Source organism: Gracilinanus agilis, chromosome 4 (genome assembly GCF_016433145.1).
Source record: "Gracilinanus agilis isolate LMUSP501 chromosome 4, AgileGrace, whole genome shotgun sequence".
NCBI classification, from domain to species: Eukaryota; Metazoa; Chordata; class Mammalia; order Didelphimorphia; family Didelphidae; genus Gracilinanus; species Gracilinanus agilis.
Genome location: NC_058133.1, coordinates 273,648,012 through 273,659,741, shown reverse-complemented (window position 1 = coordinate 273,659,741; position 11,730 = coordinate 273,648,012).

Below are 11,730 nucleotides of genomic sequence, written 5' to 3'. Positions count from 1 at the left end.
GGGCCTTTCCTCAAAACAATAAACGATATTTATTTAAAACCATTAGCATGTATCATCTGCAATAGAGATAAGTTAGGAGCTTTCCCATGATCAAGAGTGAAGCAAGGATGCCCATTATCACCTCTATTATTTAATATTGTACTAGAAATGCTAGTGGTAGCAATTAGAGAAGAAAAAGAAATTAAAGGGATTAAAATAGGCAATGAGGAAACTAAACTATCACTCTTTGCAGATGACATGATGGTATACTTCAAGAATCCTAGAGAATCAACTAAAAAGCTATTGGAAATAATAATTTTAGCTAAGTTGTAGAGTACAAAATAAATCCACATAAATAATTAGCATTTCTATTTATTTCCAATAATAAAAATCACCAGCAAGAGTTAGAAAGAGAAACTCCATTTAAAATCACTCTAGGTTATATAAAATATTTGAGAATCTATCTGCCAAGACAAACTCAGAAATTATATGAACACAACTACAGAACACTTTTCACACAAATAAAACTAGATCTAAACAATTGGAAAAAACATTAATTGTTCATGGGTAGGATGAACTAATATAATAAAAATGACAATCCTACCTAATTTACTTATTCAGTGCCATACCTAGCAAACTACCAAGAAACTTTTTTTATAGAATTAGAAAAAAGTATAACAAAGATCATTTGGAAGAAGAAAAGATCAAGAATATCAAGGGAACTAATGAAAAAAATGTGAAGGAAGGGGGCCTACCAGTACCAGATCTTAAACTGTACTATAAAGTAGTGATCATAAAAACAATATGGTACTGGCTAAGAGATAGAAAGGTGGATCAATGGGAAAAATAGATCGAGCATAGGAAAAGTTTTTGGCATTAGTACCACTAAGGGGTCTCCAAGATTCATGCTGTGGCAAAGCTCATCTGTCTCATCTTCCTTTTTGTCTTCTCCCATTCTCAATCATTTGACTCACTTTTTGTTCATAGCTTTTATTATTATTATTACAAGTAAGCTGCTACAATTATTTTGGGGCACTTGGATCCTTATTTCTCACTTAGACCTCAGTGGGGCCTAAAATCCAAAATAGAATTGCTGAATCAAAGTCATGAACAATTGAATAATTTTTTTTACACAATGCCTAATTGTTTTCCTAAATGGTGGGACCAATTCACAGCTTCACCAGCAATGAATTAATGTGCTTAATAATCAATTAATAAAGCTTTGTTAGTCACCTACTATGTGCTAGGTACTGCTAAGCTCTGGAAATACAAAAGGAGGCCAAAGACAACTCTTGCCCTCAAGGAGCTTATAATCTAATGGGGGAAACAACATGCAAATAAATATATATAAAGCAAGTTATATACAGAACAAATAAGAAATAATAGGGGAAAGGCAATGGAATTTTATTCCTATAGTCCCTCCAACAGTGAATTTTCCCATCTTTTGTCATTTTTGCCAATTTAATGGATATGAAGTGATATCACAGAGTTATGTTTACTTTGCATTCCTTTGGTTATTAGAAATTGTTTTTTTTCAAATGTTTGTCAATAATTTGCATTTATTCCTTTGAAAACTGTACATCTCTGTTGAGTTTTTTTTAGGGGGAATACGTTCTTAAGTTTCATAGGTTGATTCAGTTTTCCACCAATTTTAGATACCATGCTTTTGTTGAATGTAAAGATAATGGGAAGGGGGGGCGCTGTCAAGAGGGAGAAGATTGCTATCTTCTCTTCTATTTCTAACTCCATTAATTTTAGGCTGCAAAAGTTCTTAAGTCTTAATAATTGAAATAATCTTTGTTTTTCTAATTTCTATACCATTTCTGGTTACAAATTCTTTCACTAACCATAACTGTGAAATATATAGCTGTGTGTATGTATGTGTGTAGACTTTAGAATTTTTATTGTGGTGTTTTATATTTGGATAGTTTATTGTACTTTGAAATTTACTATAGCATATTTTGACTTTTTTGGTTTTCTAATAATATATTTATCTATTTCCCAATTACATTAAAATTTTTTAACATTCATTTTTTAAAAATATTGAGTTTCAAATTCTCTCTCTCCTCAGCCTCTTCACCACTCAAGGCAAGCAATATAATATTAATTATATATGTGAAGTCATGCAAAACATAATTCCATATTAGCCATGTTGCAAAAAAAAATAGAAAGCAAGAAAGAAAAAGAGAGAGAGAGAGAGAGAGAGAGAGAGAGAGAGAGAGAGAGAGAGAGTGAGAGAGAGAGAGAGAGAGAGAATATGCTACCATGAGAATTTATTAGTTCTCTCTCAAGAGGTGAATAACACTTTTCATCATGTATCCTTTAAAATTGTCTTGGATCAGTCTTTTTTTAAACCCTTACCTTCTACCTTAGAATCAATACTGTATATTGATTCCAAGGCAGAAGAGTGGTAAGGGCTAGGCAATGGGGGTTAAGTGACTTTCCCAGGGTCACACAGTTAGGAAGTGTCTGCCCCCTGTCTTGGATCAGTCTTGATCCTTGTAGCTGTCTTTCACAGTTTTTTCATCCTTACCATACTGATATTAATGTATATAATGTTTTCCTGGTTCTGCTCACTTCATTTTGCATGACTTCATGTAAGTCTTCCAAGGTTTTTCTGAAACTGTTCTACTTGCCACTTCTAGAACAACATTTAGTATTCCATCAAAATTATATATTACAACTTGTTCAACCATTCCCCAATTGATGGGCATTCCTTCAATTCCCAATTCTTTGCCACCACAAAACTGCTATAAATATTTTGTACAGGTACATCCTTTTCCCCCTTTTCTTTGATCTCTTTGTGATAAAGATCTAGGTGTGGTATTGCTGGGTCAAAGAGTATGTACAGTTTTATAAGCACTTTGGGCAAAGTTCCAAGTTATTTTCCAGAATGATTGGAACAGTTCACTGTGGCATATTTTTTTTTTAACCCTTGTACTTCGGTGTATTGTCTCATAGGTGGAAGATTGGTAAGGGTGGGCAATGGGGGTCAAGTGACTTGCCCAGGGTCACACAGCTGGGAAGTGTCTGAGGCCAGATTTGAACCTAGGACCTCCTGTCTCTAGGCCTGACTCTCACTCCACTGAGCTACCCAGCTGCCCCCAACTGTGGCATATTTTTAAGACAATCTAAACTGCTTGTCTTTCAAATGTTCCCCAGTTTTCCTCAGCAATTCTTGTTGAACAAAGATCCCCTGTAATTTGAACTTGAGTTTATTGATATGCTATCTGCATTTTTTCTAGGTCTTGCTTATTCAATCTATTGCAATTATTTAATTTTCTGCCTTTTTAGCCAGTGCTAAATAACTTTGATACACTGCTTTGTTAATATAATTTGAAATCTTGTAAAGCTAGACCACCTTCCTGTCAATTTTCCCCCATTATTTCCCTTGTCATTTGTTCCCCATGCGAATTTTCTTATTTTTGTCTAATTCTATAAAATATTTTCTTGGCAATTTGATTGGTAGCTCAGTGGTGCAGTGGATAGAACACTGGGCAAAATCTGTTCATATTCTGCCTTACTAGCTGGGCATGTCACTTGACCCGTTTGCCTCAGTTTCCTCATGTGTAAAATGAGGATAATAATAGCACCTACCTCCTAGGGTTATTGGGAAGATGACATAGGATAACCATAAAGCCTTTAGCACACTGCATGGCACATAATAACCACTATATAAAAATTAGCTAGTAGTAGACGTAATAGTAGTAGTAGTGGGGGGGGGGGGGTGCCTGGCATTTAGTAGGTACTTAATAAATGCCCCCCCCCTTTAATGCATAGAGGTCTGCAGTTGCCTCAGTGTGGCCTTAGTGTTGGGAGTAGGTGGGGAAGGAAGGGAAGGTTGCTGCTAATACCTGGTCCTGTTCCATTGGTCCTGCACTACTCCTTCCCTTACTAGACCACAACAGTTCTCCAGGAGATAGCATAGATGCAAAGTAGCACTCAGCTGTGATGCCCCCAGTTCCCACTAGGAGTATCTCAGAATTCTTTCAAAACCCATATTTATGGAAGTCATAGAATGGACTGATAGAACGGGCGTCTCCCTGAGCAGAACCTTTGAGAATAGTCCAGGAGATGGGGCTGAACTCACACATCCATGTATGCCAAATCTCACCCTGCCTCCTGACTTCTTGAATTGTTTCATCCTAGTCTTGAATTCACACATGGCGGTGGTAGTAAACCCCACTTAAATTTATATGAGTTCAATCTGAGCCTTGTGAACCCAACCACCAGATTTTATGCATTTTCTAAGTGGAATCTTCCATTTCATCTTTTCCTCTTGGCTTTTGCCAGTCACTTATACTTGTTAGTGATTCTTTTAGTTTTATTTTATATTCTGCTACTTTGTTGAAAGGGCACAGTGGATAGAGGGCTAAACCTGGAGTCAGGAAAACTCATCTTAATCATTTCAAATCTGGCCTCACTAGTTGTGTTAACCTGGGCAAGTCACATAAACCTGTTTGCTTCAGTTCCTTATCTATAAAATGAGCTGGAGAAAGAAATGGCAAAACAGTTCAGTATCTTTGCCAAGAAAGCCCCAAATTGGGTTATGGAAAGTTGGTCATTACTGAACAACAAACAATTTGCTGAAGCTATAATCTCAATTAGATTTTAAAATGATTCTCTAAATAAATTGATGTCTTTTAAAAAGCCTATCATTTCATCCACTAAAAAGGACAATTTTGTCTCTCCTTTGCCAACTCTTAGTCCTCTTATTTTTCTTATCTTACTACTATAGCTAACATTTAAAGTAATATGTCAAATGCAATGTGCATCCTTGTTCCACCCCGACCTAACTGGGAAAGTTTCCAGTGTTTTTACGTTTTACAAATGTGATAAAAGATGAGGAAAAGCCTAGACTTTTCAGTGTACTATGTAACAAATAAGATCTTGCAATTAGGAAATACATTTCCCATGAGATTCCAGGTTCCAAGAACTGAGTTTGGTGTCAGAAGCCTGAAACTTTGAAACTTCCTATGGGATACTATGACGTAGGGGATGAAGGGAGTATAATCAGAACCAAAGGGAGAGGGGGGTTAAGGAGTATGACAAGAAATCCCCGAGTTGTGAAATTACCCAAAAACTAAACCAAAGATCTAGCAGATGAGCAAGAAGCTAGCCAAGATAGGGAAAGATGAACTAGTTGAACTGTGGAAACTTCAAGGGCATGACAGCAGTTTGAAAAGTTGTAGACAAGATAAGGGCAATGAACAAGTTCTCAAAGCCAACAAGATATTATATGGTTTTGACCAATTGAAGTGGGAGAAAGAGAGAAATCTTGGCACAAGCAACAGCAAAATAAACCCCTTTACTAAGTGCATTGTTATTTTAAATGAAATTTCCTTTTCTATGTATTTTGTCTGGATTTTAAAGAAATACATATGTATAGAAATGCTGGTGATTTTGTAGATTTATTGTAAAAATGGCTACTTTATTGAACCTATTGTTTCGATAAAAATCATTGAGTTCTCGAAGTAAATCATTATGTTGTCTGCAAATATACTTTTGCCTTCTCTTTGCCTAGGCTAATCCTCCTAATTTTTGTCTATTCCTATAACTATTGTCTCTAGCATTATGCCCAATAACATTCAAGTGTGAACATCCTAGCCTCACACTTGAAAACTTCTCTTTTTATTCATTGTAAATGATGCTAGCTCTGGGTTTTATTTTATTTTATTTTATTTTATTTTTTAAACCCTTATCTTCATCTTGGAGTCAATACTGTGTATTGGCTCCAATGCAGAAGAGTGGTAAGGGCTAGGCAATGGGGATTAAGTGACTTGCCCAGGGTCACACAGCTGGGAAGTGTCTGAGGTCACATTTGAACCCAGGACCTCCCATCTCTAGGTCTGGCTCTCAATCCACTGAACTACCCAACTGCCCCCTGGTTCTTGGTTTTAGAGAAATGCTTTTGAAAATACTAAGGAAGGCCCATTCATTCCAATCCATGTAATCATTTTTAACATGAATAAATGGCAGATAAAGATAGAGATCCAATAGGTAGCAATGGGATAGTATGTATATGTCTTTATACTTCTTTTGAATATAAATGATTGTCTTTAAAATGCATGATTTCAATAACTATTTTAGCTACATCATCTGAGTCTGAGGTTTTATTTCCATTCCCCAAAATCCCAGACCTGAATAACCAAAGTTAGAAACACCAGATGAATGTGAACTTAAGGAGTGTTCATGTGTCAACATCTATACAAAAACTGATCACATACTAGGACATTATATATCTTATAAAAACAAATGAAGAGCAAAAATATGCTCATTTTTTAGAGATCCTAACAATAAAAATTGTGTTAAAGGAAATCTGAACAAAAGAAGCAAACTCAAGAGACTATTACCCTAAATAATGAGATCATAGAAACAAAAATAACTATATTAACATTCTAATGAAACAATAGATCACAATCTAGTTAATTCTACTAAAATTTATTTCTCCCCTATAGGATTATGTCCAGTTTTAAAATAAACTGTCCTTGGGTTCAGAAAATTTCCCTATTGCTTTTCCATTGCATTATATCCAGCCTTTTAAAAATTTCTTTTTGTAATCGTAGGTGGTTCTGACTTTCAGAAGTGAGCTATCTCCTCTTGGCTTCTTGTAAGATTATTTTTTGGTTGACCTTGAAGCTTAAGAAACTGGCAACTACATTTCTTGGTGAATAAAGCTGGGATTTCTTTCAATTAATGTCCATGGAATTCGATCAAACTGTATTTTGCTCTTTAGTTTCGACATTTCTGAGCAATTTTTCACATATACTTTGTCAGAGTATGCTAGTCAAGTTTTTTATTTCATTATGTCATTCTGGGAGATCAAAGCTTCTTAGATTGTTTCTTCAAGATCTGTCTTTAAGATTAAGTTCTTTGAAACTCATGTTCTTCCAATTTTGGTGTTTTTTGTCTTTGCTCTGTTATTTTTGTAGTATTTTAATATTTTTTAGTTTCATTTCTTCCACACTTTTTCAGGATGTCTTAAATATATTGCTTTAATTGTTCTCAAAATCTACTATGCTTCTCATCTATTCTGGATATTCCTGTTGCTGTTACAATCTCTTAATGATGCTATAGGTGTAGTTATTACCAAGATCCATCCTTCTTCTGGAATTTTTTTTTGTTGTTCAATTGCTTAGTTTTCCCTGTCTGGCTTATTTAATGTTATGATCTGCTTAAGATAACTATTTACTTGATGTTCTTTCTGGAAGTTCTTCAAACAAGATTTAAGAGCTAGAAGGAAGTATAAAAATATGTAGATATACTTCCTCATCTGTAAAATGAGAGGACTGTGACTTGAGGTCCCTTTCCAGCTCCAAATCTATGACTTTTATGATCACATAACCTAATATAAACCCTTATTTTATAAATGAAGAAACTTGAGACACTGAAAGATGTGATTTTTCAAAGAGCACACACTTGACAAGGAACAAAGGTGGGATTTGAACTCAGTTCTGTTTTAAACCATGGGCATTTCTTCCTCTAGCACTGATTGCCCCTAAAACAGCAAATTGGGTTAACATAAGGTAGCTAAAAGAAATCTTTACATGGGGGCTTAGACACTCAAGATAAGCTTGCATTCTTGGAATTTTCTTTCTGAGTGATATTATAATTACTCAAAAATATATGATGCTTTACAATTTACAAAATCCTTTCTTAACAACAGCCCTATGAAGTTTGTTTTCTAAGTATTGCCATCCTCCTTTTTCTTTTTAGTTGAATTTTGGGAAATGGTACTTGATTTGCCTAATGTCACAGTAAATATCAAAGCACAGAGCTCTTTCCATTAAACTTTAACTGCCTCTCCAATTCTCAAGTTGGCTGTACTAGCCATCTTCACACCCTTATGGAACCTTGGCTCCTACTCCCCATAGCTACAAGCAATCAGTGTTCAAGGAATAAAAATTAATTTCAGTATGTCTGAATAAAACTTAATTAGAAAAGTAACTTGGGTTGTTAGAAAACAAAAAGTAGAATGGATGTCTGATTACCAGAAAATGGGCTGTCAGTTGATATATATATATGTATGTATGTATTTGTTGTTGGTTATCACTCAGCAAGAATATATTTTAAGGTATGCAGAGGTATGTTATGTTGATATTACAGGTATGAAATTACAGATCTACAAAGTGTTCAAATAAGCATAATGAAGTACATCCAGTAGAATGTAAGCCCCCAGAGAGCATGGATTTTGTGCCAAGCATTTAATAAGCACTTAATAAATTCCCTCTCATCTATCTATCCACATATCAATCTTTTGGATCATCTATATATTGTATTTCACTTTCCCCCAATGGAGCTAATAATTAGGAATTGACTGTATGTCTTTAAAAAATTAACTTAGGAAAGCAAGGTAGCTCCCTCCGTGGGTAGATAGAAAGCCAGGCCTGGAGATGGGAGGTCCTGTATTCAAATCTGACCTCAAGACACTTCCTAGCTATACTCGGGCAAGTCACTTAATCCCAAATGCCTGGCTCTTACAGCTCTTCTATTTTGGAACTGATATTAAGTATTGATTTTAAGATGGAAAGTAAGGGTTAAAAATGTTTTATTAAATCAATTCATTTCTATATTTCCACAAAACCTTTCTTAGTCAAATGAATCTGCCCCTTAACTCAGCAATGCCATTACTAGGTCCATATCCTACAGTGTGTGTGGGGGGGGGGGGAAGGAGGGAGGGAAAAAACCAATATGTACAAAAATATTTATAGCAGCTCTTTTAATGGTGGCAAAAAATTAGAAATTGAGGGGATGTCCATAGATTAGGGAACGGCTGAACAAGTTGTGAGTAAATGATTGTGATGAAATGCTATTGTGCTATAAAAAATGAGCAGGATTCTCAGAAAAAACATGGAATTATATGAACTGATGTAAAGTGAAATGAGCAGAACCAGAACACTGCACACAATAACACTGTATGAGGATTGACCGTGAATAATTTATTCTCAGTAATGATCCAAGACAGTCTGAAGAACCTGAAAAATGCTATCTACATCCAGAGAAACAACTGATGGAATCTGAATGTAGACTGAAGTATACATTTTTTTATGCTTTATTTTTCCTGGGGTTTTTTGTTTGCTTATTTTTCTTTCACAATATGACTAATGTGGAAATTTTTTGTGTGTCTGCACATTGAATAACCTATATCAAATTGCTTGTCTTCTCAATGAGGGGGGAGGAAGGAGGGTGAGAATTTGGAACTCAAAATTTTAAAAAAAAATGTTGAAAATTGGTCTTTCATATATTTGGGAAAAAATATTGAAGATCTAGAAACTTTTTTTAAAAAGTCAAATGAGTCTAGCCCTGGATTGGCACTATTGATTTCAGTGCTCTACATACAGTAGGCACTTAAATGTTTATTGAATTAAGAGATATTGGACTAATCCTACTTGGCCACAGGGAAAAGAATTAGGAGAAATAGGTGCAAGTGGTAGAAAAGCAGATTTAGACTTGATATAAAGAAAACTTCCTAATAATTAAGAGATGCCCCAAAGTGGAATGGATTACTTTAGGAAGGAGATAGTGGTATCCCATTATTAGTAAAAGTTGCAACCTGCACCTATCAAAAATATTATGGAGAATGCTCTTTAGGCATGAGTTGGGATGGATGACTTAGTTTTTCAGTATCACATACCTTGACAGCTCTTCTTCCATGTGAAATGAAGATGTCCAACGATTTGTCTAAGCCAGATATGAAGACAGATACAAAGACCTCTTTCTCTATATTACAACAGGATGTTAGCTTTCCTGTCCAAAACTTGTCCCAAAACTTATCCTTTTAATAAATTGTACTGATTCATCCTACTAACTACGCTTAACTATTCTCAAGATGGCATAAAATCCTGGGAAAACTGAATTCCAGACTATCCACCACTAGCTGTGTGATTTTGAGCACAAAATCACTTGATACTTCAAGGTACCCAGAGAATTTAATATCTTTAGTCTGAAATGGAATTAAACTTGCTGAAATTTGTCCAAAAAGCTGAATCAGTTCCTACATGAGGATGACTTTAACTAACACAGAGAAAACAGTAAAATCAACAAAAATATGACTACTTTAAAGCATATGGGATGGGGAGAAGCTGGTAGAAAGGGGGATATCCCCACTCCTAAGAGTTGCAGCACACACACACACATATATAATGATGACACAATAATTTCTGACAATAAGTCAAAGCTTTCACCCTACGGTTCCATTCTAGCTACATCACAGATTTTTATTATGCACATACAGGTAACAGTTTTCATTTGGCTTTGGCCACATTTTTCCTTCAAAAACACAAAACAAAACCTCATCCAAATTATCAAAAATAGAAACTCGTAAATAAATGCCTGGGTGTATGTACAGTTTTTACACAACAACAAAGAGTTAGGATCAACATGATACATGAACAAGCCTTTTTTCAGGAGTGATATGTGAATGGCCCATCCCCAGATTCTCTCACGTGGAGCCATGTTAATCGGGAAAGCTCAAAATATATTATTTCAGTTACAATGGCTCAGGTTTCTTGGCAAAAGAAACAAAAAGCCTTATTTAATAAGGACTCCTCCAAGTAGATTGCTCAAGAAATGCTTTTTGGCATCTTTGATGTGCATGTACAATAGTGAGACTGCATACCGTCAGTAACCACCTCCCTAGTGCTTGTACCCAGGGAGCAGCTGGGTACAAAGCAGGGCTGTAAATGCTTCTGTCCTATCATCTTCTATAATGCTCACCTCCAAAACATGAACTTTTCATATACTCATCATACCACACATCTCTAAAAGCTGAAAATAACCCAAGAGTCATAAAGCTTAGGCCTACTGGTCTGTGAAAATAGTTTCAAGTGTTCTCAGTGAAAGAGGTATTGCAACTATAGAGAAGCCTGGAAAGCAGGGATCAAAATGTGAATTTTTACCCCCAAAACCTTCCCATTGGCAGACTTCTCTTCAATTCCAAACAGTTCTCTTCCTTTAAGAAAAGTCTCTCTATCAAAATAGCTGGTCAGGAAGTTCATGGGCAGTACTATCAGGCCGAGAAGTTTTATTTATTGGGAAAGGGGAAATGTAGAGAGACAGGGTCGGGTGGGAAGGAGAGAATAAAATTAACGATGGGATCAGATTATCTTTCCAAAACGATTTCAGAACTCTGGCAAAGTATCTTAAAGGAAATTTCTTATTTCTCTTTCATTTCTGAGACCCTCCAGTAGTTTTCTTCATTTGGCATTAAAAAAAAAAATCTCTCTGAATTAATGCCTAGCCAAGATTATGTATAACAACTTAAACAGAATTTTCTTTTAAGAACCTGTTCTCTGGTCAACAGAAAAGGAAGAGCCTGGAACAGTCTAATCACAGCTTCCTCAGAAGCTCAGTAACCGTTAAGTATTTACCTCCTATTCAGGGGTTAGAGATCCCAGGGGAAGGGAACAAAGCTTTACCTTCTCTTATGGAAAAAGGAATGAAGGCTCACTGAATATGCCTGGCTTTAAGCTGAAAAGTAATTCAACAAACAAGTAGTCACTGAGCTTCCTCTTCAGCCAGGGCATGCTCTCAGAGCTTTGTAGGTCACAAGAAGAGGTTCTTTCCTGGGGGCCAGTGTCAGAACTGCTGGAAAGTCAGTGAGAGTCATCTGGAATGTACTGCCTAGAAATTCGAATTGGACCAATGGAACCCCTGGTCCTAAACAGAGTGAAAAGAAATGAATCTTCTTCTCACCTCTCTCCCCACCCCCTATCTTCTTCCAGGTTTTAACAGGAATAAAAACCCATGACA